General features: G+C 43.0%; 1 protein-coding gene and 2 long non-coding RNA genes across 21 annotated transcripts in view; 1 reads left to right on the forward strand and 2 right to left on the reverse strand.

The window, feature by feature from the left end:
• NEK7 (NIMA related kinase 7) overlaps nt 1-5,259 on the reverse strand; it is an 80,851-nt gene extending 75,592 nt beyond the window's left edge. For 2 of the 9 annotated variants that reach the window (XM_083506867.1, XM_083506868.1), the window contains exon 1: nt 4,924-5,143. The gene's annotated coding sequence lies outside the window, so the exon portion shown is untranslated. Of the gene's footprint in view, nt 1-736; nt 853-987; nt 1,104-4,777; nt 4,899-4,923 lie in introns of those variants that run through there. The other 7 variants (XM_083506863.1, XM_083506861.1, XM_083506862.1 and 4 more) reach the window with 7 other exon arrangements.
• The window catches only part of LOC310708491, a 63,070-nt gene continuing 41,593 nt past the window's right edge, over nt 5,212-26,688 (forward strand). For 9 of the 11 annotated variants that reach the window (XR_014527038.1, XR_014527039.1, XR_014527040.1 and 6 more), the window contains exons 1-2: nt 14,743-15,860; nt 19,198-19,310. This is a non-coding gene — a long non-coding RNA (uncharacterized lncRNA). Of the gene's footprint in view, nt 5,321-14,742; nt 15,861-19,197; nt 19,311-26,688 lie in introns of those variants that run through there. The other 2 variants (XR_014527037.1, XR_014527036.1) reach the window with 2 other exon arrangements.
• On the reverse strand, nt 7,812-12,681 carry LOC310708508. Its single transcript, XR_014527068.1, has 2 exons — nt 12,207-12,681; nt 7,812-12,135 (listed from the first exon to the last, which is right to left on the reverse strand). It is a non-coding gene; the product is annotated as an uncharacterized lncRNA (long non-coding RNA).

The following is a 26,688-nucleotide window of genomic DNA, read 5'->3' on the forward strand; positions in this document are numbered from 1 at the left end:
TATTGTTGTACAATGATCCTAAATATCTTTGGGTGATAGTCAGCCAAGTTATACTCAAAATAGACCCACTGAAATTAATGAACATGCATAAGTTTGATCTATTAATTTCAATGGGTCCACCTTAAATAAAACATAAAGTAAAGGGTAACAGGACCTCTGACCATTAGGTCCAGTCATGACCGACTCTGGGGTTGCGGCGCTCATCTCACTTTATTGGCCAAGGGAGCTGGTGTACAGCTTCCGGGTCATGTGGCCAGCATGACTAAGCCACTTCTGGCGAAATCAGAGCAGTGCACAGAAATGCTGTTTACCTTCCCGCTGGAGCAGTACCTATTTATCTACTTGCACTGCGTGCTTTTGAACTGCTAGGCTGGCAGGAGCAGGGGTCGAGCAACGGGAGCTCACCCCGTCGCGGGGATTCGAACTGCCAACCTTCTGATCAGCAAGTCCTAGGCTCTGTGGTTTAACCACCCGCGCCACCCACGTCCTGGTAAATAAAACATAGTTGAACACAATTTGTAGTAAATTAAATAAACTATTTACCTAGTGAACAATTCAACTCTGTGTATGCTTACATAAAAACCCCACTGAGTGCAAGATTACAATCCTATGCAATTTACTCAAGCATTAGCCTCACTGAGCTTAGTAGTAGCATAGCTTCAAGCTGTAAGTTTTTTCAGTACCAGTTATAAATCCTTAGTTTTTGTTTTTTTTATTCCTGAGTTCCCACACTTACATCATAACACATTGTTGATATTTCTGGTTTTCCTCTCTGCCTTCTTCAGCTAAATGGGAACTTCTGGAAGGCTCATCTCTCACCAGAAAATGAGAGATGTGCTGTCACTGGAACATCTATTCACCAGGAACAGAATCCAAAAAAATGAAGAAAGTAAGAGCCAATTGTTTTTAAATACACTACCTTTAAAAGTGGTAGTAAGGGAATGGAAAGAAAGGGAATGGTGAGGAAAGAGGTGTAAGAAATCTCACCTTGTACCTCAACTGTTAGTGAAGTTAACAGACAACCATCTTTCTTAAAATGCTACGGAGTCCAGGCCCTTTAGTATCCTGCACAATCAAGAGTGTTCAGCCACCAAAGATGATCTTGCTTAAAGAAGCAAAGATGCTTGCTTAAAATGAATTTAAGGGTCTGCCTACACAACCACTTATAGTGTCACAATTTCCTGTCTTCAACTTTCCATTAATTTACATCATGTTTGTTATGCGCTAAAATTGACTGCAGCCAATTCGCTGTCTGTAACCACCAGCAGTTCAACAAGCCACCTGAGACTGAAAACGTGATTGATGGACTGTTTACAGCTTTGGTGAGTTACAATGTACATGATGAAAAAGCTACTCTAAATAAACTAGAGTAAACACAATTAACAAGTCATTTCCATGAGATCTTGAACCGAGGTACCAAGGTCATGAAAGAACTTCATCATGTGTACTTGACTTCCATGGAAGCATCTCAGAGATGACTCACCCTTCCGTACTAAGCAACAGGCAATCTACTTTATAAGCACGCATCTCAGAGGGCTTTTGCCTTATACTGGCAGAAAGCTACTGCCACAAAAGACTGTAGAAAACACTTGGAATTACTTCTTTGTTTCCTTTGGTATTGGAGAAACAGGCACATCTGTATTTAAATACCACAGGTCTGTATAATTTTCAGCATCTTATGCAGCTCTGGCTCCTCGACATTTCAGAACGTCAATACCTTGTTTATAAATGGCAAAGTTATTCAACTGATGCCAAAACAAGAAAACTGGTGTTTTGTGCAACGAGATATAGAGTTGGAAGCTATGCATCCAGTAATAGGGCAAATTCAGTTCTTTATCAGTAACTGAAACATAGCAATAACTTGCAAACAGGAAGATGAGAAGTATGATTTTCCTCCAGATAAGTAATTCACTGCTTTATACGTGCACAAACAACACAGGATGGGTATATTTAAGGCTGTACTTTACAGCATAGTCTAAGCTTACTGAATGTTGTAATCCTAACCTCACTTAACTGGAAGTATAACCCCACTGAATTCAACTGGGCTTACTTCAGAACAGGCAGTTAGGGCTAAACTGTAAGATCAGTAAAGTCTCTTGCTACAGTGTAACTGCTAACCAGCGTAACATTGCTGGAAGTTTACATTAGCAAAGGCATAATGCCAGCACCAATACTTATACAGAGCAGTACATGTGAAAAGGATCTAGGAGTCTTGGTTGACCACAAACTTGACATGAGCCAACAGTGTGACACGGCAGCTAAAAAAGCCAATGCAATTCTGGGCTGCATCAATAGGAGTACAGTATAGCATCTAGATCAAGGGAAGTAATAGTGCCACTGTATTCTGCTCTGGTCAGACCTCACCTGGAGTACTGTGTCCAGTTCTGGGCACCACAGTTCAAGAAGGACACTGACAAACTGGAACGTGTCCAGAGGAGGGCAACCAAAATGGTCAAAGGCCTGGAAACGATGCCTTAGGAGGAACGGCTAAGGGAGCTGGGCATGTTTAGCCTGGAGAAGAGGAGGATAAGGGGTGATATGATAGCCATGTTCAAATATATAAAAGGATGTCATATAGAGGAGGGAGAAAAGTTGTTTTCTGCTGCTCCAGAGAAGTGGACACGGAGCAATGGATCCAAACTACAAGAAAGAAGATTCCACCTAAACATTAGGAAGAACTTCCTGACAGTAAGAGCTGTTCGACAGTGGAATTTGCTGCCAAGGAGTGTGGTGGTGTCTCCTTCTTTGGAGGTCTTTAAGCAGAGGCTTGACAACCATATGTCAGGAGTGCTCTGATGGGGTTTCCTGCTTGGCAGGGGGTTGGACTCGATGGTCCTTGTGGTCTATTCCAACTCTCTGATTCTATGATTCTATGATTAAAAGGGTTTTAAATACTACCACAGACATTTAGCAACGGCACAATGCCAGCACCAATACTTATACCCTCAAGCCCAGCTGGGAAACTGAAGGGAAGGGTGGAGATATTATAATCAAAGAACTGTAGAATTGGAAGGGACCACAAGGGTCATCTAGTCCAACCCCCCTCAGCGCAAGAATGTTTTGCACAACGTGGGGCTCAAACCCACAATCCTGAGATTAAGAATCCCATGCTCTACCAGCTGAACTATCCCAGTGTACATCCAGTGTATAACGAAGTACAAGCCCGTAAGTCAGCGCACCCCAATTTGGATTGCAGGGCTACCTGGGAGGCAGAGGGGAGAAATTGCTTCCTTCTGCATCTTAAAAAGCAGAGCCATCGCCTTGCCAACAAAGGTCCGTATAGTTAAAGCCGTGGTTTTCCCAGTAGTGATGTATGAAAGTGAGAGCTGGACCATAAAGAAGGCTGATCGCCGAAGAATTGATGCTTTTGAATTATGGTGCTGGGGGAAACTCTTGAGAGTCCCATGGACTACATCAAACGTATCCATTCTTAATGAAATCAGCCCCGAGTGCTCACTGGAAGGACAGATCCTGAAGCTGAGGCTCCAATACTTTGGCCACCTCATGAGAAGAGAAGACTCCCGGGAAAATACCCTGATGCTGGGAAAGACTGAGGGCACAAGGAGAAGGGGACGACAGAGGACGAGATGGTTAGACAGTGTTCTCGAAGCTACCAGCATGAGTTTGACTAAACTGCGGGAGACAGTGGAAGACAGGAGTGCCTGGCGTGCTCTGGTCCATGGGGTCATGAAGAGTCGGACACGACTAAACAACATGCCGATGCACTTTTGAGTCACGCAAAAAATAAATAAATATGAATTTGCACAAAAGAAAAAGATATGACAGCAGGGAAAGGACTGCTGGTGTCTTTTGCGAGCCACGCTACGGGGCCCTCACCTCAACCCTGCCTTCTGGACTACAAGCATTACCACCAGCATCAGAAGTCCTTAGGTTGCCTGAGGAAGAAAGCATGGGTCTTGAACCTCGCTCGGTGCTTCATTGTGGGGGCGCCTCCACACACCACACTTGGAGGTGTGCTGTTGTCCCACCCAGTGGCGTAGCGTGGGTTGTCAGCACCCGGGGCAAGGCAAGTAATTTGCGCCCCCTAACTCGTGGATTTGCGCACCCTAACCCTAACCCCCAGATGTTGCGCCCGGTGCGGCCGCCCCCCCCTGCACCCCCCACGCTACGCCACTGGTCCCACCAATCCCTTGGCGCTGCTAACAACCCCCAGCCTGCCACTATAGTGCAAACAGTCGCAACCCCCCCCCAGCAAAAATAGTTTTGGCGCGAGTTCTTATGCAACTTCAGTGCAGATGGCCTTCTACCAAGGTTTCAATATGCGCCTATTTACTTATGCAAGGGCCAAAGACGGAGCGGGGTGGGGGGAGGTGCGGAGGTGACTATGGTTGACAACTGACAACTTCCCCCCCTAAAAAAAAAGGAAGGGAGCCCCTATGAAGGAAGGGCATTGGGACAGAAGCCAGCTCAGAAGAAGACCGCCTTCTCTTTTCCAGAGAACTCTTTTCTCCAAAGCGCGCAGGCGCAGTCGCTTCCCCCCCCACACACATCTCTACACCAACACACCCTCGTCTTACTTACAACCAGCGCGTGAAGCGGTGGAGGGGGGGAGGGAAGGAAACGGCACTGACGGCGACCAATGAGAGGCGGGAACGCCGTGCGAAGCAGCCAATGGAGATGGCGCGGTGGGAGGGCCGCGCTCACGAGCAGGTCCCGGGCGAAGTATCTGTGGCGGAGCGAGCGCGCGGGCGCCGAGGCCAAAAAGAAAAAGAAAAGAGGGTTGATGGGGTTCTTTTTGAGAGCGGGGGCCGTTTACCGAGCGGGGCCTGCGAACTTCTCCTCAGCCGTTTCCTCGCGCGGCGTCATTTCTCCCTCAGCAGTAGCAGCAGCCTCCTCCACCCACCAAGCGCGCGCGCGCGCGCCCGTCCGTCACCCCCCCCCCAACTCGGTACTTTCGGTTACCTCAGAAGGCTGGGCAGGCGTCGGTTTCAGTTATTTTTTAAATCTCCCTCAGGCAGGGACGCGGCAATACGTGGGAGGGGAGGGTGAGGGTTTTGTGTGGAGAAGGAGCGCAGCCCTCAGCCTCCCTCTTTTTTTTCCCCTCCTCCTCCTCGCTCGCTCTCTCGCTCTTCCGTCTCCTGGTGCCGCCGCTGTCAAGGCAGTAAACATCCCGGCATCCCCGAGGACAAGAAGGCGGGGCCGGGCGCACCGCCTACCGGCCCTGCCTCCTTCCCAGCCGCCGGCCGGTCCGTCGCCCGGCAGGCTGACTAGCTGGCCGTCGCCGGCTCCCCGCGCGCGCGGTTACTACACACGCGCGGAGAGCCCGTCCTGGCCGCCGCCAGAAAAAGGAGGCAAAAAGGTAACCGTGACTTCGCCTTACAAAAAAGTTGGGGGCGCGAGAAAGGAAGGGAAATAGCGCGGGAAAACGGCTCCACGACGTATCTTTTCTCTGTCGCAGGCACACATATACACACGTTATGGGCTTCACGCGTCATCCTGCCTCAGTAAGGACTCCCGACTCCTGATATACTGGTTCGGTTCATGACCTAGGAACCGACTCTTAGGGGCCGAGGGGGAGTGTCTAGAGCCACCCCAATAACGTATTCCCCCCCAAAAAAGTTGCCATTCCAGTGGTGTGCGTGCACCACGTCATATGCTCGATTATGCTGGGAAGGGCTCCCCCCCCCCCATTATTTTATTCAAGTTGGCATCCCTGGATCATGACATTTAGAGCAGGCAGCTTGCTTCTCCTTAACCATCACCCCTACCCCAGTCAATACACACGTGATTGTCCCTCTTTGAATGTGTGCACTTTGCAAAGGATGCTTCCCCCCGGCTAGAAATACAGTGGTACCTCTGGTTACATATGCTTCAGGTTACAGACTCCACTAACCCAGAACTAGTACCTCGGGTTAAGAACTTTGCTTCAGGGTGAGAACAGAAATCGTGCTCCAGCAGTGTGGCAGCAGCAGGAGGCCCCATTAGCTAAAGTGGTGCTTCAGGTTAAGAACAGTTTCAGGTTAAGAACGGACCTCCGGAACGAATTAAGTACTTAACCCGAGGTACCACTCTATCCCCAAATGCCCCATCTCCACAGCAGTGGGTTCTGTCTCCCCAGTTTCCTGGCTTCAGAGGCAGATTGCACCTTACAGCAAGGTTTCCCAAACTTGGGTCTCCAGCTGTTTTTGGACTACAATTCCCACCATCCCTAGCTAAGCAGGATGAGCAATTGGGGATCATGAAAGTTGTAGTGCAAAAACAGCTGGAGACCCAAGTTTGGGAAACCTTGCCCTACAGTGTTTCTCAAACTTGGGTCCTCATCTGTTGTTCCCACAGGTCCTGATAGCTAGGGACGATGGGAGTTGTAGTCCAACAACAGCTGGGGACCCAAGTTTCAGGCAGTTGGAGGATTGAAAAAGTTCAGCCAACTCTTATTTCAGATCTGGGGTGTATTCAGTTTTACAGTTTCCCTTCATTGGACTAGTTCTGCACATCCTTCCCAGCAGTTTAAACTGCAGATACATTTGCTTTGGCTATGCCGCTGGTGATTTCTGTAGCAGCACAGCTGGGTTTTTAAAAGTGCAGTCAGCAGAGAGCCAGCTGAATGCAGCACAGTATACCAATATTTAGACAAGCATGTCTGTCTCTCACATACTGCAAGAAAGACCATTCTTACGTTATTGTGCCCTCAATAATAAAGTGGAGCTGCCTTCACATAGTTTTATAAGTCCATATATAAGTTTGTGTCTAAACCTATTGAAATCACTAGGCTTAAATTAGTCTAATTATACATAGGGTTGAAGTCATAATAGATTGAGAGTGTGCAACTACACAACTATAATATATGAAGTGAATATATGCCTGTTAAGGTTTTTGTATGTGGCAGTGAGTCAAAGTCTCAATCACATGTATAAAATGGAACAGACAAATACAGTTCCTTCAACTCTGTTGCACCATTTTTTTCAGCCTTCGGTTCTTAAATGTTGTTGAACAACAACTATCAGGCTCAGTCATTTTGGTCAATGGCCAGAGATGATAGGAATTGTAGTCCCAACAACGTCTGGGGACCTATGCTTTCAATGTATATACCATACCTATACCATATGGTGTGAAATGACCTTGTGACATAATGAACACAAAATAAATATGCTGAAATGCAGCTTCCAAGTTAACACAAAAGCAAGAATGTACAAATGTATACAGTGGATAAGCATACCCATCTGTAAAACATGTCTCCCTGGTGGTAACATTATTTATTTATTTGTTTGTTTGTTTGTTTGTTATATTTTTATCCCCGCTTTCCTCCAGAGAGCTCAAGACGGCATACATGGTTCATTCCCTTCCCATTTTGTCCATATAACAACACTCAGGTTAAGCTGAGCAGCCATGACTGGCCCAAGGTCAGTGAACTAGATAGCTGAGTGGGAATTTGAACCCTGTTCTCCCAGGTCCTAGTCCACATTCAAACCACTACAGTTTATTGTACCTCTGCATATCTACGAAGCAGTTAACTTACCAGTCGAAGGCATGTGATTGAAGGCCATATCTGGAGAAAACTTGTCACAACTTGCTTATGGAAGAATGGGCCTCAGAAGCAAATTGTCCAACAACCAACTTTTAATTCATAATGAAACATTAATTCCATTGACAAGTAATGCACATTTCTCTTTCTTAAATCCGACTACAGGAGCTAATGAATAAAAGGAAGTAGTACTATGAAAATGAGAACTGTTTCTACTGCATTTTCAATTTAGCAAGCAAAAATAATAATATTTCAGTTCAGTAAGAGAAATATATTCCCCACAACAAAGCATCTTACAGATCTGGGAAGCATCACTGCAATTTTATTTAAGCAAGTTTGTAGAGAGATGAATGAATACCTTTCAGTATTTAAATGAGGTTTATTTCTTTACTTTCTCTCATGAAAATATCCCTTCTGGCCCTCTCGGCAACCTCTTTCATTTTTAGATCAGCTATTTATGCAGTATAAGCAATGATATTTCTAACAAAGGCCCTGAGGAAATTAGTAAGTCAGTTGGTCTCTCTTCTCTAGAGTTACCAGAATCATCAATAATTCAGCAAACGTTCTGTTTAATATAGCATTTAGGTAATTGGGTACAGTTGGCCAAAAGAAATGGACTTGAACATGTTGAAAAGCACTATGGTTCTGGCTTTAGAATGAGGTTCCACAGCAATATTTTAGAGAGCTTCTTCCTCAACTAAATCACAAAATTAAAGTGTACTTTAAAATCTGAATGCCACTGGTACAAAGAATGATAGACCCACATGTAGAGTCTCATCATGCTTCCACTACAGTTTATAAAGATCCCACAACAGCTGATCAGCTACCAAGAATCATGAAAAATGGGCCACCATTGGTTCATCAATGTGGACAGCAATCTTAAAAACACTGAAAAGGGAGTAAGCTCTATTGAACACAGTAGGATTTACTTCCAAGTAAATATGCTAAGGTTTGTGCGGTTAGTTTCATTTGGAAATAACCAAAGAAGGGAGATAAAAAGTTTGAAGAATATTCTTTGGGTTTTTCCTTCATATATTTGAGTAGCAAGCAGAACAGGTAGCACTGTGGTCTAAACCACCTAGCCTCTGGGCTTGCGAATCAGAAGGTCAGCAGTTCCAAGACCATGCAACGGGGTGAGTTCCCTTTGTTCTGTCCTAGCTCCTGACAACCTAGCAGTTTGAAAGCATACCAGCGTGAGTAGATAAATAGGTACCGCTGCAGTATTTAAAATATATTGTTTTGGAAATACAATAATTATATAGGTCTTGTGGAGGGCAGTTAAGTAAACCAGCAAGAAAAGTAGAAGTAGCTATACAAACTACAGGCAGTAATTACTGGAAGACGACCAGAATATTGGTTCGCCAGCTAGTGCTCCTAAACCTCTAAGCTAATTGATTTCAATAGGACTTAGGTGCATCTAATGCTTCTCTGGACTGGGAACAGAAAATATTGGAACTAGTAAGTAAGTCAGCGTGATATTAAATTGATTTCAAAGGGTCTGTTCCAAGTAGGACTTAATTCGATATCACCCTCAACCTGCAGTGGGTCAAACCGTTTAAACGAAGCAGCATTGACAATGACATCCATTTGTCATAATTTTGTAGTGATGAGGTCTTGAACAAGGCATTCTTCTAAGATAATGGCAGTTACTTAGAACTCTGTGCCCATTGTATTGGACAGTGATGGAATAATGACAGTAGTGGAAATTTATGAAACCTAAGGGAAAGGAATTTCCTCATAAATTTGTTTTGGTTTCTCAATGCCTGCGCTTGCTAGAACTTATTATGACATTACATTCAAAGTCTTGGATGCAAACAGTTTAATCCCTAAGGACTCAATACCAGTTTTGCTCTGCTGAATAGATGGCAGGCATGCTGGAGGAGCAGTGCAGTCAGTGCATATTCCCTCCACATGGCTAACCATGTAACTTCCATGATGTGACTAGCAATGTGAAACCTTGACCCTGTTCTTAAATGTGAATCTTTCTGTTTTGGAGGGGCAACGCATTAGGATAATAACAAATAGCACCTTACGTTTCAATATGATATGCCATTACCATTAGGAAGTGGGCTAGGAAATAATTTAGAGGCATATATGGTGGAATTCTACTACTGCTGCTGTGTTAAGTATGTCCTGCAAGATGCCTAGATAAGAGACCATTCAAGTCTTTGAGTATCAAAAATAAGAGCAAGGTATACATTTATGGCAGCATAACCTGTGTACTGGAATGCAGAGGATTTCTGCTTAGCAGAGGATGAGATTATCTAAAATGCAGGGAAGGAGTGGCAGATTGAATCTACTTATCCATAATTAATTTTCTGCAATGGGACTGCATGGCTAGAATTAAACCCTTTTGGGAGAATAATGGCTAAAGAGAATCAGTTTCAGGGGAAAAAACATTGAAAGGGTTCTGCACCCCATACCACTAGTCCATGCTGCATTGTATAGGAATTTGACGTGGGTTAAACCACTGTGCTGCTTGGGCTTGCCGATTGAAAGGTCAGCGGTTCGAATCCCCGCGACGGGGTGAGCTCTCATTGTTTGGTCCCAGCTTCTGCCAACCTAGCATTTCAAAAGCACGCAGTGCAAGTAGATAAATAGGTACTGCTCCAGCGGGAAGGTAAACGGCATTTCTGTGCACTGCTCTGATTTCGCCAGAAGTGGCTTAGTCATGCTGGCCACATGACCCAGAAAAACTGTCTGTGGAAGCGGACAAATGCCGGCTCCCACGGCCTGTAAAGCGAGATGAGTGCTGCAACCCCAGAGTCGTTCATGACTGGACTTAATTGTCGGGTCCCTTTACCTTTACCTATATTCTCAGTACTAGATCCTGATTTTGGGTGTCCTTCAGTGAGATGCACTAGCTGTCCCCTGGTAGCCCATCCCCTGCCACCAGGTCAGCTCACTGCCTTCAGATTCCTCTGTCAGTGACACTTCAGAGCAGCATGGCTCAGACCAAGCAGTATCTCTGCTGCCAGGCACCTGAGTTTGAGCCCACTGCTGACTTTTGCCTCTGCTTGATGTCAAAATCAATGTGGGTGTCTTACCTTACAATTTCCATGCTTTTGTGTATGCCAGTTTTTGAGTGCCTTATTTTTTCGTTTAAATTGAAAGGGTGGTGGTTGGGTTTTTTATGTTATCATCGCTTTCATATAAATTATAATTAACCAGTAGACATAGATATGGAATCTTACTTTTTCCTACCTTTCATATGCAGATCCAGATACACAGAGAAGACATTTTAAAAAGACACTTTAGTAAAGATTTGCATACGCCCTTGATCTTGAAATTATAAAATTTGACATAAGGTTCACACTTCTAAGTACAATATTTAATGAGATGCAGAATTTTGAAAATGGCAGTGTTCACTAAAACTTCTATGTATTGTGGGATTTGTAAGGATGTCTACTCACTGAGGACAATTTATCTGTCAAAGATCATCAATCAGCAGGAATTTTCACATTAAATCATTATATTTGGTTGGTTAAGAGTGATCATCACCTTGAGATAAGACAATCAGTTCAGCACAATCTTACATGATAGAAAAACCTCCAGGGTAACCCAGTGGTCTAAGATAGCCTTGGAGTGTGGTTGGCAAAAGACTAGGTAGAGATAGCTCCTGTGCTTTTAAACAGCTGCATGACAGATAGAAATATAGATGAACCTCTTCCCATTACATTTATTATAGCAGCTATGATTCCAATTGCCTAACATTACGGAATCTTTTTAAGATTCTTATGGTGAATCTTTTGCCACTTAATAATAATAATAATAAATACCCAAAACTTAAGATGAGTTTATATATTGGTTAAATTGACCCGTTTCCCCAGACTTTGACTGCATTTCTCAATTATTATTTAAAATCACAAACACAAAAAGTGAACTTTAATAGCAGACTTTATTCACCCTTTTAAAATATGCCTCTTTTGCATCTTTCTGAAAGCGAGATAATCGTGTCATGTTCTGAACTGCACAATGATTGATAGTCTCAGTCCTTGGGTTGCAAACAATTACCTGCTTGAAAGGAAACGGAACAAAACCAGTGTACATTGACATTTAACTTATCTCTATGGTTACAATTTAGTTTTTTAAAATAAATGCATCAGTTTCTGTATCTGACAGTGCCCATTTAAACATACAATCCCATCTTAGAAAACCAGGAACTGTAAGATGTTTCCATATCAAAGGGGCTTTTAACAAAGGTAGAACTGAGGTTTTAAATGTCACAACTTAACTATCCAAGGCCTGGCATGTTTCTCTGACTAAGGTATTTGCATTTTATGAGAAAACACAGCAGTAGAAAGCTTATCCAAATCCACAACAGCATGTACGGTACTTGCCTATGACATTAAACAAAACTATATACTTTAGTCACTTAACAAGGCTGCTTCTGAAGTAAATGTTGCTTTATTTACAGTTGGGCTGGTAAGTCATATGAGAAACCATTTAACAATGCCATATTTATGTATAATATGCCTCCATTAATCCTTTTCTCCAGTGGGTTAAATCCAAATTATATTTCCATACAGAAACCTAATTTATAGAATATAGTATAGCAAAACAGCCCAATAAGGGAACTGATGAGCCCCACCTTGTGTCATAGAACCACAGAAGTGTAGAGTTGGAAGGGATCATGAGTCATCATTTTCCTGCTTGGCAGGGGGTTGGACTCGATGGCCCTTGTGGTCTATTCCAACTCTATGATTCTATGATCTAGTCCAACCCCCTGCAATGCAAGAATCTTTTGCCCAACATGGGACTCCAGCTCATCACCTTGAGATTAAGAGTCACATGCTCTACCAATTCACTATCCCTCTTCAGAACATTCAGCTCATTATTAACTGCTATATAGCATGAAAAGCTCAGGTTTTTTACCAAGGACAAATTAGACATTAAATGCAGATACACATAAGATTACAACAACATACAGGGCTGTGGTGCCTGTGGCCCTCCAGATGTTGGACTCCAAAGCAGCCCCAGTCAGCATCATCAGTTATCAGACTGTAGTTTGTTAAGGCTACCGGGAATTCTAGTTCTGTGAAGCATCTCAACAACTCTCAGCACCCTTAACAAATGACTGTTCCAAGAATTCTCCAATCAGAAGGTCTGTGGTTCAAATCCCCACGATGGAGTGAGCTCCCATTGCTCGGTCCCTGCTCCTGCCAACCTAGCAGTTCGAAAGCACGTCAAAGTGCGAGTAGATAAATAGGTACCGCTCTGGCGGGAAGGTAAATGGCATTTCCGTGCGCTGCTCTGGTTCGCCATAAGTGGCTTAGTCATGCTGGCCACATGACCTGGAAGCTGTATGCCGGCTCCCTCGGCCAGTAAAGCTAGATGAGTGCCGCAATCCCAGAGTCATCCGTGACTGGACCTAACGGTCAGGGGTCCCTTTACCTTTACCTTTTAAGAGCACTTTAAATATATGGTTTGGATATGTTCTGCAGCCTTCACAAAAATGTTATTTTTATCGAGTGGTAAGCCACTCTGGGAGCTTTTACAGCTGAAGATATAAATGCTTTGAAAAAGTTACAAATAAAATCACCAAACTGTAGAGTTGGAAAGGACCCTGAGGGTTGTCTAGTTCAGCCCCCTGCAGTGCAGGAATCTCAACTAAAGCATCTATGACAGATGGCCATTAAACCTCTGCTTAAACATCTCCAGTGAAGGAGAGTCCACTGCCTTCCAAGGGAGTCTGTCCGACTGTGAAACAGCTCTTACCATCAGAATGTTCCTGATGTTTAGTGGGAATCTCCTTTCCTGTAACTTGAATCCATTGGTTCAGATACTACCCTCCTCCAAAGCAAGAGAAAACAAGCTTGCTCCATCTTCCATGTAACAACCCCTAGATATCGAAAGATAGCTATCATATCTTCTCCTCTTTTCCAGGCTAAACATACCAAACTCACCTAGATCTTTTTAACATGTACTACTGGCAAGCCAGGTTTTCCCCATCTTATATTTGTGCAGCTGGCTCTTTCTGCCTATGTGTAGATCCTTCCATTTGTTCCTACTGAAATTCATTTTGTTAGTTTGGGCCCACTTTTCCAATCTGCTAAGATCACATTGAATCGTGAGTCTGTCTTCTGCGGCATTAACTACCCCTCCCACTTTGGTGTCATCTGCAAATTTGATGAGCATCCCCTAAATTCCTGCATCCAAGTCGTTTATAAACAATGGGCCAAGGACAGAACCCCACTTCCCACTTTTTTCCAGGATGACAAGGAACCATTAGTGAGCACTCTTTGGCTTTGGTCAGTCATCCAACTACAACCCACCTAATAGTTACTTCATCCAGCTCACAGCTTTTCTGCAAGAATTTAATGGTGGAATTTGTCAAAAGCCTTGCTGAAATCAAGATACACTATGTCTACAGCATTTCCCTGACCCACCAAGCTTGTAACATGAAAAAAAAGAAAAAGAAATGAGATTCGACTGGCATGTCTTATTTTTGAGAAACCCATGTCGGGTCTTAGAGCATCATTTTCTAAGTGCTCGTAGTTTAATTATTGTGTGAAAGCTACCATATTCTGCATGGTGTAGCAAGAGGTTGGGGAACACACCAGGAGACAGGCTGAAAACAGTGCCTTCTGTACAATCTAGAAGTTTTATCTGAGTGAACCTCAAAGTTCCTCCAAAGTTCATGATCTCAATTTGTTTTTGTATAAATATTTTGTAGACACTTATTGTTACACAACAAACATGAAATAATAAAAAAACAGTACAAACAGTAACCAGAGTAAATGGAGAGTGGAGTCTTTCAGCTCAGCTGGTGTACACAGTGGTTGCTTTGACCACATGGCTTCACAACTACTTTTAAGACCTTTCAAGCCCTCATACATGGCAGAAGGGAGAATTCTCTACTATAAGGACAACACTCCTTTCTCTATCTGGAAGGTTTCCCAAATCTCCAATGATATATTCATGATCTGTGCACCTTTTAAGAAAAGGATAGAATTTGGATGTTCAGTGCTGGATTAAGCACACAACTATTATATGGAATGCCAGTTTGTATAAATGCCTTCAACCCAGCTACTGAAAGACTCAAGCTTTCCTTTGGCGGGGGCGGGGGGGGGTGGTGTACCAAATTGTGTCGCCTATGCTGCCCTATATCTAGAAAGAAACCAAAGACTTTTCGTAACAAAAGCATGGCTGCAAACATTTAAGTTTTGGTTGTAGCTTCATTATAGATCAGAACCTAATAGTCTTGCTGTGGCCATGTTAGCTGAATACAGTGGTACCTCTGGCTGCAAAAAGGATCCTTTCCGGAGCCCCGTTTGCAACATGAAAGGAATGCAACCTGTGTCTGCGCATGCGTGGGTCGCAATTTGCTGCTTCTGCGCATGATGTCATTTTGCACGTCTGTGCATGCACGAGCAGCGAAACCCAGAAGTAACCCTTTCCGGTACTTCCAGGTCGCCGCGGGATGCAACCTGAAAATGCACAACCTGAAGCAAACGTAACATGAGGTATGGCTGTATCAATAATCAGGATGGCTAAGAAGGATTGAGAACAAAATTAAACAGATAGGTATCTCACTAAACTCCTTGTACTGCTTATCAGGAAAACCTGCATTTGAGATAATTAAATGCAGATTGTTAGACAATGAATTTCAATAACTTCGTAGCCAAATCAAAAATAGCTAGGGTTCCCCCCGATGCCATTTTTACACCTGAAAACCAGGACCTGTCAGGACCTGACATATGGTGAGTCTAGAAATAGCATCTGTGCAAGTCTGGGGATGGTGCAATGTGGACAGCCAATGGCAACTTATCTCTCCCGTTTGACCAACCCAAATCAACACAGGTCGTACATGCTCGCAAGACTGAATGTGCTACCTTCGGCAATGCTACAGGGGAGATTCCAGAAAATACCACTTGCAGAGAGACTATGCACCTGTAGACAGAGTCATATAGAATCAGTCATGCATGTTCTTTTGCACTGCCCCTTGTATCAGACGATTTGATCTAACTTCATTAATCAGTTGGTTGTTAACAGGAAGTGGCATTCAGATGAATGTAAGGTAGCCTTCCTTATTCTTACTCAGGACGGGGATAAGATGGAGATAGTAACCAGGTTTCTGCAACAAAATGAGGATTAATGAATGTTATACCATTATTTTAATCACTAGATGCAGATTTTGCCGAGTGATTTTATTGTACTGAACTTTACTGGAATATTGTCTAGATGAAAATAAAGGTTTGAGAACTGGGATAGAATTGAAAGCACTGCAGCCGCAAGACTTACATCCCCTGCAATAGCACTGTGGGTTTTCTATTTGTATCAAGAAGGAGAAATACAGAAGTGTCAGAGCTGACGACTGCTGCATTTACCGGTATCTAGGATCGGATGCCACTTTACCAGGACTGATACAATCCAGGTGATTTATGCCATAATAGCTGGAGTAATCCCATAGGATATGGCTACCAAGGCTTCCCTTGGTGATTCCTCTTTCTTTGTGATTCTGCTTCCCTTTAAACACAGGTTCAGTTCTCTGTAAGTTCTCTGTTCTCTCAGTGAGCAGATCACAATTTCCAGGGATCAGGTAAATATTTTTTCCCAACCAAAATTGTCACCCATACATTATTTCAGTCAGCAGAGTACTCACAAATGTTTCCCTGTTCACATTGCTTTGAGCATTTGAGACATGCCACTTGTTTTGTTCATAATTCATTTCTTTAAAATTCCTGTGGCTGAGTCGCTAATGAGTTGAGTTCTTGACATTGCCGTTCTTTGAACGTGTAAATCACTATGAAAATATCATTAGAGTCTGTAAAAGGAGTGGAAAGAGAGAAAGCAAAAGCCAGGTATGACTTATTAATTAGGTCAATGTTAAGGATAAAATTGATAACATTGCCAAAAGTTTAGCAGCACTGGAGAAGAAAGAAACAAGTGGTGTAGATGGAACATGCATCCCTGTCCTTCCAAAATCCTGCCTGTCAGAGAAATAATTATTATATGAAAGAAGATGTTCACCTACTGAACTGATTTAACCATTGGTTTTTAGGACCTTTAGCAGTTTGAAAGCACGTCAAAGTGCAAGTTATACCTTCCAGCGGGAAGGTAAACGGCATTTCCGTGTGCTGCTCTGGTTCGCCAGAAGCGGCTTAGTCATGCTGGCCACATGACCCGGAAGCTGTATGCCGGCTCCCTCGGCCAATAAAGCGAGATGAGTGCCACAACCCCAGAGTCATCAGCGACTGGACCTAACGGTCAGGGGTCCCTTTACCTTTACCTTTAGGACCTTGGAGCTTGGAAAGCCCCTTCTATGGTCACTCACCTCAGAATATGGAGGCTGTTTTACCCCTTCACATGGCAGATAAAAAGCTATAGACTCCCTCCTTGTTGTCTTCAATGCAGTTCTTACCACATTTACTTAGAGGTAGATCTTGCCAATTTCAGTTGGATGTCAACCTTCATGCTACAGCACCGGGGTGAACCATCTGGTTAGTCCTCTCCTCTCATCACTTTCCTACTTCTTGGCCTGCCTTTTATTCGCTACTATTCCCCCCCCCCTTCATGCCTGCTTTTCGTGAATGGTAGAAGCAGATGCATAAAGGTGTATGGAGGAACAAATCTGCCGATTTCAGCTCTCTCCATTCCCCGTTTGAACTTGGGACCTGTTGCATTCAAAGCACACACTCTCCCAATCATACACAACCTTTCCCAATGTTGAAATTAGAAATACAGATGCAAAGATCATGTTTTGCCCTGCCCATGAGATTAGAGATGGTATAGTGTCATGACAAAAAAAAATGGCTTTCCACATTTGATCTGTTATACCCCATAACAGTAATAATTTTAAATTCTCACAGCAGTTGTACCCTCATTTCACTTCTATGACCAAAATTTATAAGACTTCTGAGTCCAGCACTGCAAAGCCACATCCAAATTATTAGATGTCATGGTTTGTAGGTGGACATGAGTATAAACTATTCCCACATTAGCATTTTCACATACCTTGCTTTGCAGGTAGATTGCCCTGGAGAGGAATCGTGGGGAATGCCCTGCCCTCCTAGCCGCCATGGATAGGCTGAATTTGAATTCTGGGTTTGGCGGGAACCCAGAAGCCATTGCAATGGCCAAGAGGCCAAGAAGGAAGGGGCCTGGCTGCGGTAGGATGGGGAGCCCCATGCTGGGCCACAAACATTGCCCACCATTGGATTGGTGAGCGGCCATTGAGGGAAATACTAGCACTCTTATTTCCTAATTAAACACAAAAGTGTGAATATAACCAGATATGTTCACAATATTTCCTGGGATTTTGATCTCGTGAGGTTAATCAAAGAAAAGGGTTATACAAATTAATTTTTTAATACATTATTTTATTGCCCTGTGTGCACAATAACTCTCTGGATTTTCCACTGACCCCCTTTTAAAAATCTTCAAGGAGAATATTTAACTCTGGGGTTGTTTCTTTACCTCCACTGAAGCTTTTTTTAAGAGACTGCTGAAGGTTTGTAATGATGAAGCAAGATTATAAAGAAAAACAGTCATTACTCTTGCAGCCCTTTTTTCTTCAATTAGTATTTCTAATCACATTAGACATGTTTCCAGTATCCAGAGAGGATGCCTGATCCCTACAGCTATCGTGAACCATTAACTTTAATTAAAATTTACAAGTCTAATGTTGTTACATCTGCTAAAAGCATTAACTGCCATGTTAATTACCAAAATGTTAATGTTGCGTTAAAATATGAATGTTCCCTTTTGACAGATCCTCTCTGGTCCCACACTCCACACCCCCACCTTGCTGGAACGTGTCCTAAAAACTGCAAAATCTGAAGGAAAAGCATGAGCAGGAACTGAAATAATAAACAATACCAGTAAAATCTTTATCTGAAGATAAAGCTTCCTGGCCAAAAATCTGGCAAAGATCAGTGTCTAAAATAAATACGTAATGATTATTTCATGTCTGACATACTATGTTAGAATTGCAAAACTTTACTTAAAAATTACTCCATAAGGTTGGGATAAATTGCTCCATAGAGGAACTAGATACTTATACTGCATATTCACACAATGTGGATTTTTTGGTTTTATTTTGCAGGTTAATGTAATACATAATACTTAATTCTCAACTCCTTACAACTTTTAGGGTATTTAAGTTCAGGAGGGAGAAATAGGAAATAAGCCCTCCTTTCATTTATATTACTTTGGGAGTGGGTCTCAGAATTCATATTTGCATGAATTAAATTATATCCCTTGTCTGGGATATAAAGAAAAGTGTATATTTACGGAATGCATATTCAGATATTAGCCCTCAAGTGCAGGTCTGTTCACACAAAGTTGCAATTTCACAAACAGATTTCCTATAGAAAAGTTACAAAGGAGACTAACCTGGATCATTAGCAAGAGATGCAGACATATCACCAGTTGGCATAGTTCCCACAAAGTGTTTGCACAGAAATGAACCTGTAACATATCACATATAAAAATAAATACCAATCATTATTGTATAAGCATGAAGTATATGCAATGTGCAAGAAAATTCCCTTTCGGTGTGGTGGATCAATTTCCATGCCAGATAAAGTAATGTGGGTAGCAGCCCATACTTTTCACCTACATTCATGTCTGAAGCTATATGAAAACCTAGGATCTGAGCTCTAAGATTGAATTCTTTTCTTTGCCATTTTGGTCTACTGCAGAGCAAAGATATACACATGGAAGCTCAGGAAACCAAAACCCTGATATTCTAATTCCTTCTGATTTTACAGGGTCATATGCATCACTTGATATCTAATTACTCCACAATTGATGGATTGCCACTGAATTGTTCACAGTCCATTGAATGGCATTATGTTGAAGTAAGCAGAGGTGATAAAGTGAGGTAAGGTGATACAGCTGTTAGTGTCTGTTCTGCAATGGCTTCCACCAAAATGGAGAAGACCTTACAGGTGCATAGGAACCAAGCATAGGAAACACGGGCCTCGGTTTATTCCTGTACACTTTGAAGCTATCCTCTAACAATGGTTTCCTTCTATGTCTTGACTTGTTCCTACATACTACCGTATTTTTCGCTCTATAACACGCACCCGACCATAACACGCACATAGTTTTTAGGGGAGGAAAATCCGTAGGCATGCCACCCGTAGGCATTTCCTCCATAACACGCACAGACATTTCCCCTTACTTTCTAGGAGGAAAAAAGTGAGTGTTATGGTGCAAAAAATACGGTAGTTTCACTTGATGCCAAACCATTAAATTATAAACAATAAATATGCATATTTAAACCAGTCCTTAGATCAGGGATGTGACGAATTGGATCCTCTTGTGTTGTTGGACCAGCTCCCATCATCACTGATCATTGACCATGCTGGCTAGGGCTGATGGAAGCTGGATTCTAAGAACATCTGGACAGGCAAAGGTTCCCCATCCCTGCCTTCCATTATACACTTTGGTGTAACTGCAGTCTTAGATGTCACTTCTCTAAATGCATTCCTATCTTTCAAAAAGTAACACACAAAGTGATTGCGAGAGAAAAGTGCATTCTGGCTGAGGCCCAATGTGGACTTTAAGAAGTAGTAAGGGCAAAAGAAGCAAATTTTTCAGAAGGAAAAAGAAAACCATTTCTCATTCTAATACAAGCATTGCCAGAGATGGTGTGAGATGTTGGGAAAGTACTGCTGGTGTTGCTGGGTCTATGGTGGCTCCTTCACACATTCAACCCATCACCTAATGCTGTGGTCACCATGTGATAAACATTCAGGTTTATCACCAGCTGTTAAATAAATGGTTGGAAATAAAAGTTGATATCCTCCTTAAAAATCAGCCAAAAAAGTCCATCAATTTCAATGTGGTTATGTTGTATGTTTTCAGAAAGATTTCTTTAAAAAAAAGAGAAACGATTATCTGTGGTGCATAATAAGCCAACTCAAATCATGAGCCAAATGTGTGATTATTTTATTCCCTGTAAAGAACAATGAGACTGTCATAATGTAGCTGTTAAAATTAAGCAATCAAGAGAACAGGACGCTGAAGTGTACACTTCTGACAAGCAGCATAGAAGATCTACAGGCAAAATTAAGATTCACGCCCGTAAATTTAAAATATAGGATATGGCATGGAGTTTAACAGCACTTATTTGCAATCATACTGAGAAATTAGGTGGCATACTGTTAACTTCAGTCATTAAAATAATTATTCAACTTAGAAGAGATGTAACACAATTATATGCTAATTATGAAATTTGCCACTATCTTTAGAAGTTCAAAGATTGAACACCTTCAAAAACTATAATACATAGACTCTAACAAATCTGTATACTAGGCCAAATGTTGTGTTGGTTGCAAAATGTAACTTCTTTCTAATAATTATTTCTGGGTTCCATATTTCTTGCATATTCAAAATACAGGAAATAAATGGCTTGGGATGGATGGGAATCTCCTATAACTTCTGGTTTTGAGGAAGCAAAATCAAGTTATGTTCTGAGGAGGAAATATTTTTTGAGGCTATTTTCTCAAAGCTGTCCTAGCATGGTATGATTGGGTTTTAGCACAGTTCAGTGGAGGCTGGTTCATTAGGGCAAAGTGCTCTGCTAACTTCATTCTTTCCTCAGCGATCCTCCACCTCCTTACCGCCTTACTTACAAGCCCAGGAGGTCACCCTGGCTGTCAGCTTCTTCCTTAGTCTCAATGTTGCCCTTGTAGAGCTCTGCAAGGAGATGGATGGGGGCAGAGCTAGAATTACTTGACTCCGCCTTTCATTGGCTCTGGCTTCACTTACTGTTGCTCTCACTGCCTTCTCCCTATCAGCAACAATGGGCACTAGCCACCACTGGCACAGATGCTGTGTTGGGGAAAGGACTTGTGCAAACCACTCAACCTAAAAACTGGTACCTGGAACAGGGATGAGCTAACTTCTGTCCTGTTTGGCCTCCTTTCTTCCCTGCACTCCCTGTACTCAACTGCTGTATGTTGTATTTACAACAGGAGAATACATAACCAGGATGTTTAAACATTTAAGGCATAATTAATCTGTGTTGAGTGATCCCAAATAGGCATGCAAGAAGTGGTGCCTTCTAGATGGATTAGGTTATTATCCACCGTTCCAGGGTTCTTTGCAAGAATTCAGCTAGCAGCAAATCAGCTTGGCCCTCGTCATTTGTCTTTCACCTATGAAAACCAGACTTCTCGTTCTGTGCTGAAATCCTAATTGCCTAGCAGCAAACAATTACATATCCACAACCCATGGAACAAAATGACCTACAACTTTGACTGTTTCTCAAGTCTTGTCTGCAGACTCTTTATCCCTCTGGAAAAAAATGGTTTGCCAAATTCTCATTTTCAAATGGCTAGCAAATACCAGTGGCGACATGCTGGCAGACGTTCCTCTTGCCCTGAAGAAGTGCAAGTAGAACATAAAGTGCCTTCTCCAATATTAAATCATCTGCTGCCTTCTGCCCTTTACGATCAGTGATACAGATCTTGTTCCATGTTCCATCTGGGCTAGGGAGTTCCATCTTAGCGCCCTTTCTGTACTGGCACCTCAAGTCGTACTGGAAATCAAGTCGAGTTCTGATTTCCACTGCCAATCATATAAAAGACACATCTAAAACACTGTTTACAGACATGGATTGGTGGATTCATTTTTAATGGATGCAGCTTGATTTGTGTTGAGCTGTTTCTAAGAAATACGGCATTGTGTTAATATTCTGTTTTGCCATGATAGAAATAGAAATCCATAATTTGATGGATATATTGTCCAAGGTTGCTGCCAGATGACCTGCCTGTTGAGGGTCCATTCTGATTTGTTTGGACAAATTTCATAGGCAGTTTATATGACATTGGCTGTTCATTGAGCATCCGTCCTGATTTGTTGGTGAGGAGGTTATGCAATGTCATGTCAAGCAGTTGTCATCCCATACTTTATCGTACGCTTCCCTGTCACTTTTCTTAACTGCAAAACATCCATTTTTTAATGGAAGCAGGTTTGATACACAGGTGTTCCATATCCACTTCAGTTGTGCAACCTGAATTAGCACTGAAACCCACCTGCAAAACAGCAACAGTCTGGAAGCACCCCAAGACACACAAGGGAGAAAACGATGGCTTGAGGGAGTTCCATTCCCTCTTCACACACTTCAGTCCTGGGATTCATAGAGAAGCAATTTAAAGCACCAACAAACAAACTTTCATTTAATCCTGGCATAGGCAAACTCGGACCTCCAGATGTTTTGGGACTACAGCTCCCATCATCCCTGACCACTGGTCCTGTTAGCTAGGAATGATGGGAGTTGTAGTCCCAAAACATCTGGAGGGCCAAGTTTGCCTATGCCTGATTCAATCCCAAAATACCACAGGCACATTCAACTTCCCCCCTCGTCTACTGTAACAACCCGCCTGGCTGGGGAAGAAAAGACTTGCAGGACAAAAAAAGAAGAAGGCGGCTGCTTGAGCAAGGCAAGCTGTATTTACTAGTTTTTTGGTTTTTTTAAGAGGCCTTCACAGAGAGGGGATCAAGAGAGCTCAAACTTGCCCTACTACGAGATGCAGTCACCCCTTTGCAGCTGCAGCTTCTGCTACATCTAAGCATAAATCAGTTCCCTGAAAGCACCTTTTATTTATTCTGCTCGACTGGAATAATTTAATGGATGATTCACTTCAGTGAAGTTACTTTGCATGTAGCCAGCCCAAACCCAAAGACAATCTTCTCATGGGCTTCGCGCAACACATTTTCCACTGAAAATGGTAACAACAATAGTGATTACCCTTTTTTTCCTTTTTAAAAAATGAAATGGGTGTCTGAAAATGTTTCCTAATTTTATGCCAGAAGGCAACTCACTTCTGTGGGCTTTGATTAGCTTGTGTACTGTTCACAGCCTGGAGCAATTTCTGTAAAATTAAGTTGGGGTTGGGCAGAGGAAAGTGTCCTCTCTCAAGACAAGTGCCAAGAGATGGCTTTTTGCTAAACCTCACCTCTAAACTTCATTTTGTAACTTGGGTACCAAAGATTTAGAAAAATAGTGGGCTAAAGCAGAAAGAGCACATTTGCTACAAAATAAGCTCCATTCTGTTCCGTGAAGTTACTTTGTTCTCAGTGGGAATTTATTTTCAATTCCATTTAAGTCCCATCTTTTCCTCCAAGGAGCTCCAGTTGGCATACATATGGTTGTCCGCCTCCTCATTTAATTCTCACAACAACCATGTGAGATAGGTTATGCTGAGAGGCAGTGACTGGCCCAAGTCACCCAATGAACATCATGGCAAAAATAGGATTTGAGCCCTGGTCTTCCGTGTCCTAGTCTGACAGTCTAACCAGTAGAGGCAAACCCCCTCCTCCCACTTATGTGAGGGTTACGTTCCACGTCATCACATGGGTACACCTGTCCCGTTCTGTCCTCTTCCAGTGCCAGTTATGGCATTTGTGTATGCAGTCACACATGCATTGAATGTAAACAAAATGGGAGTTGCCTGTATTCCACATTGGCTGGAATCAGTTGGAATCATTCCTTTGAAATGGGTGGCATGAGTGCAGTTTAAAATAGACTTTTTGGATACAAGCACTACCAAAATCTATGTAACTTACTTTTAAATAGGTGTGCTTAGTTAGGGCTGCAATCCTGTATCCGGTTACCTGGGAGCAAGCCACATTGAGTTAAATGTATAGGATTGCACTGTAAGATCAGGGCATTTTTTAAAATTTTTATTGTCTTGGCTTTCAATTGCCTCACAACTGTTAAGAATTGCTGAAGGTTTTATTCTTCCCATGTTGTGCTGTATGAATTTCATGTGCAATAAACTGTCCTCCAGCAAATGTCTTTTCGTATAGATCAGTATTCCACAACCTGAGGTCCTCAGATATTGTTGAACTATGACCCACATATCCCCAAGTCAGCATGACCAATGGTCAAGGATAATGAGAGCTGTAGTCTAACAAAAACTCAGGATGAAAAGTTGGAGGAGGTTGGTTTGGGTTTATTAAATGTCTTGCTTCCCACTGCAAAATGTCCCGAAGTGATTCACAAACAGAGCACAAAAACAATAATTAAAAAATTACCCATTGGCTTGTTAAAAACATACAAACATCCAATTATTGGTGAAGCTCAAATGCCTCTCATCAAAACAACTACAGAGTTGGTGCCCATCAATGGATGCACATGAAAGCTAAGTCACAATGCAGAGTGCAAGCTGCTGTTTCTAGAGACCCTGGGAAATGACACCTCAGGCGACGCACATTAACAAATGTTTAACAAGCCATTCTCAAAGCACAAAGTAAGGACTGTGATTAGCCAAGGGTAGGCGCTAGAAAATAACTATCCTGATAAACAGGGGCAGTGTGAGCATATGCTGTCAGGACAATGGACCCTTTGCTGATCTTGAAGCCTAACGTTGCTGATCTTGAAGCCTAACTTTACCACCTTCTGAAGCCATTTCTGGAGGTGGAAGCAAAGGACTGGCTGGTATTCACTGTAAAGGTAAAGATAAAGGGACCCCTGACCATTAGGTCCAGTCGTGGCTGACTCTGGGATTGCGGTGCTCATCTCGCTTTATTGGCCGAGGGAGCCAGCGTACAGCTTCCGGGTCATGTGGCCAGCATGACTAAGCCGCTTCTGGCGAACCAGAGCAGCGCACGGAAATGCCGTTTACCTTCCCACTGGAGCGGTACCTCTTTATCTACTTGCACTTTGACGTGCTTTCGAACTGCTAGGTTTGCAGGAGCCAGGACCAAGCAACAGGAGCTCACCCCATCACGGGGATTCGAACCACCGACCTTCTGATCAGCAAGTCCCAGGCTCTGTGGTTTAACCCACTGCGCCACCCACATCCCATTGGTATTCACTGTACTTGCTGCTTATATTCTCTCCCTCTCCCTCCCTCCCTCCCTCCCTCCCCCCACCCTATTCCAGTGCAGTCCTGCTTCAACAAGCAACAGCTGGAAATTACCACTGACGCTCCAAATTGCAGTGAGGGATCCCCAGCCGCTGCCAACTGAGCTGATGCTCTCCAAAAAGCAGGCAGCTTAGGACATGTTTCCATGCTTTCCTCATTATAAGGCTGTGTGTTGGTGAAAAGGCAACTGCCTTTTTACAGGAACAAATTAAGCCTTACAAGCCTCATAATTTCTAATTGCAAACATTTGTCTCGCTTTGTTTCCTTTGGGCATCCATCTCTTCCCCCGCTCCCCCAGTCTTCATTTTGGCACACAGACTGACTTTGAAAAGCAAACTAGAAGCACCTTTTACTTTCAGCGGTTGGTGGGATGGGGCAGGAGAGAGACTGGTTGTCAGAATGCCGTCTAGTAGTATAATGCACTGGAGAGCCATGTTACTGCCTTGTAAAACAGTGAAGCCTTCCTATTACTGGTTAATTAAAAGGCCAAAGTAAGGACACACTTTTATTACCTCTTTTAAAGATATGTTCACAATGCATGTTATCAGGGAAAACTTCAAAGGTGCATAGTGCTCCCCCCCCCCCCGCCACCTCCCACAGTATAAGCTTTTACTTGAAAACATGCTCAGAATCAATGGCAGGCTGTTGGCACCGAGCCTTCCTGAACTTGGGAATTAACCAAACTATTTTAATAAACATATGAAAAGTCGTGTTGCTTCTAAATAAAACTGAGCCTTTAAAATGCTACTAGGGTACTCAGAAATGTCCCAGTGAGTTCACTGAGACTTACTTCCAGTTAACTTGGTATAGTAGGGTGTGTGGAAGCTCCGGTCTGTGGGCCAAATAAGGTCCTCCAGGCCCCTCTTCTTGGACCGCATAACTCTCCCCAGTCCACACTGTTAGAGTTGTTGCAAATCTGGACCATGTGCAGAGTAGAAATGAATTTGCTCTCCACCACAGGAATGAGTTACAAAACATTGCAGAACAGTCTTAAAATAGTTACAAATGAACATTGCAAGATACAAGGTAGCAAATTGCTCTTAACCAAGCAAGCAATGTTGTCCCATCTTTTTTAAGTCCTTAAAACAGTTCAATAACTTCCCTCTCTCTGATCCCAGAGAGCTCCTATACAAGTATCTGGCTTGATCATCATCAAGCTTAGCTTCTTCTACTACTGCTACTGCCGCCTTTATCACTGAGAAAACAATTTGTTCTCAGGTTTCACGTTCCTGAAGAGAAATTGTGTGTGATGGCCTGGGATTCCGATTCGGAGGATGAAACAGAGGAATCCCAGCCTGCACAGGAGTCCCCGCCCCCAGGGCCGGCTGAACTGGGGCAAGGCCTAGAGGCTGAAGAGCTTGCACCTGTGGCAGTGCA

This window comes from Podarcis liolepis, assembly GCF_965112155.1.
Source record: "Podarcis liolepis genome assembly, chromosome: 6".
NCBI lineage: Eukaryota > Metazoa > Chordata > Lepidosauria > Squamata > Lacertidae > Podarcis > Podarcis liolepis.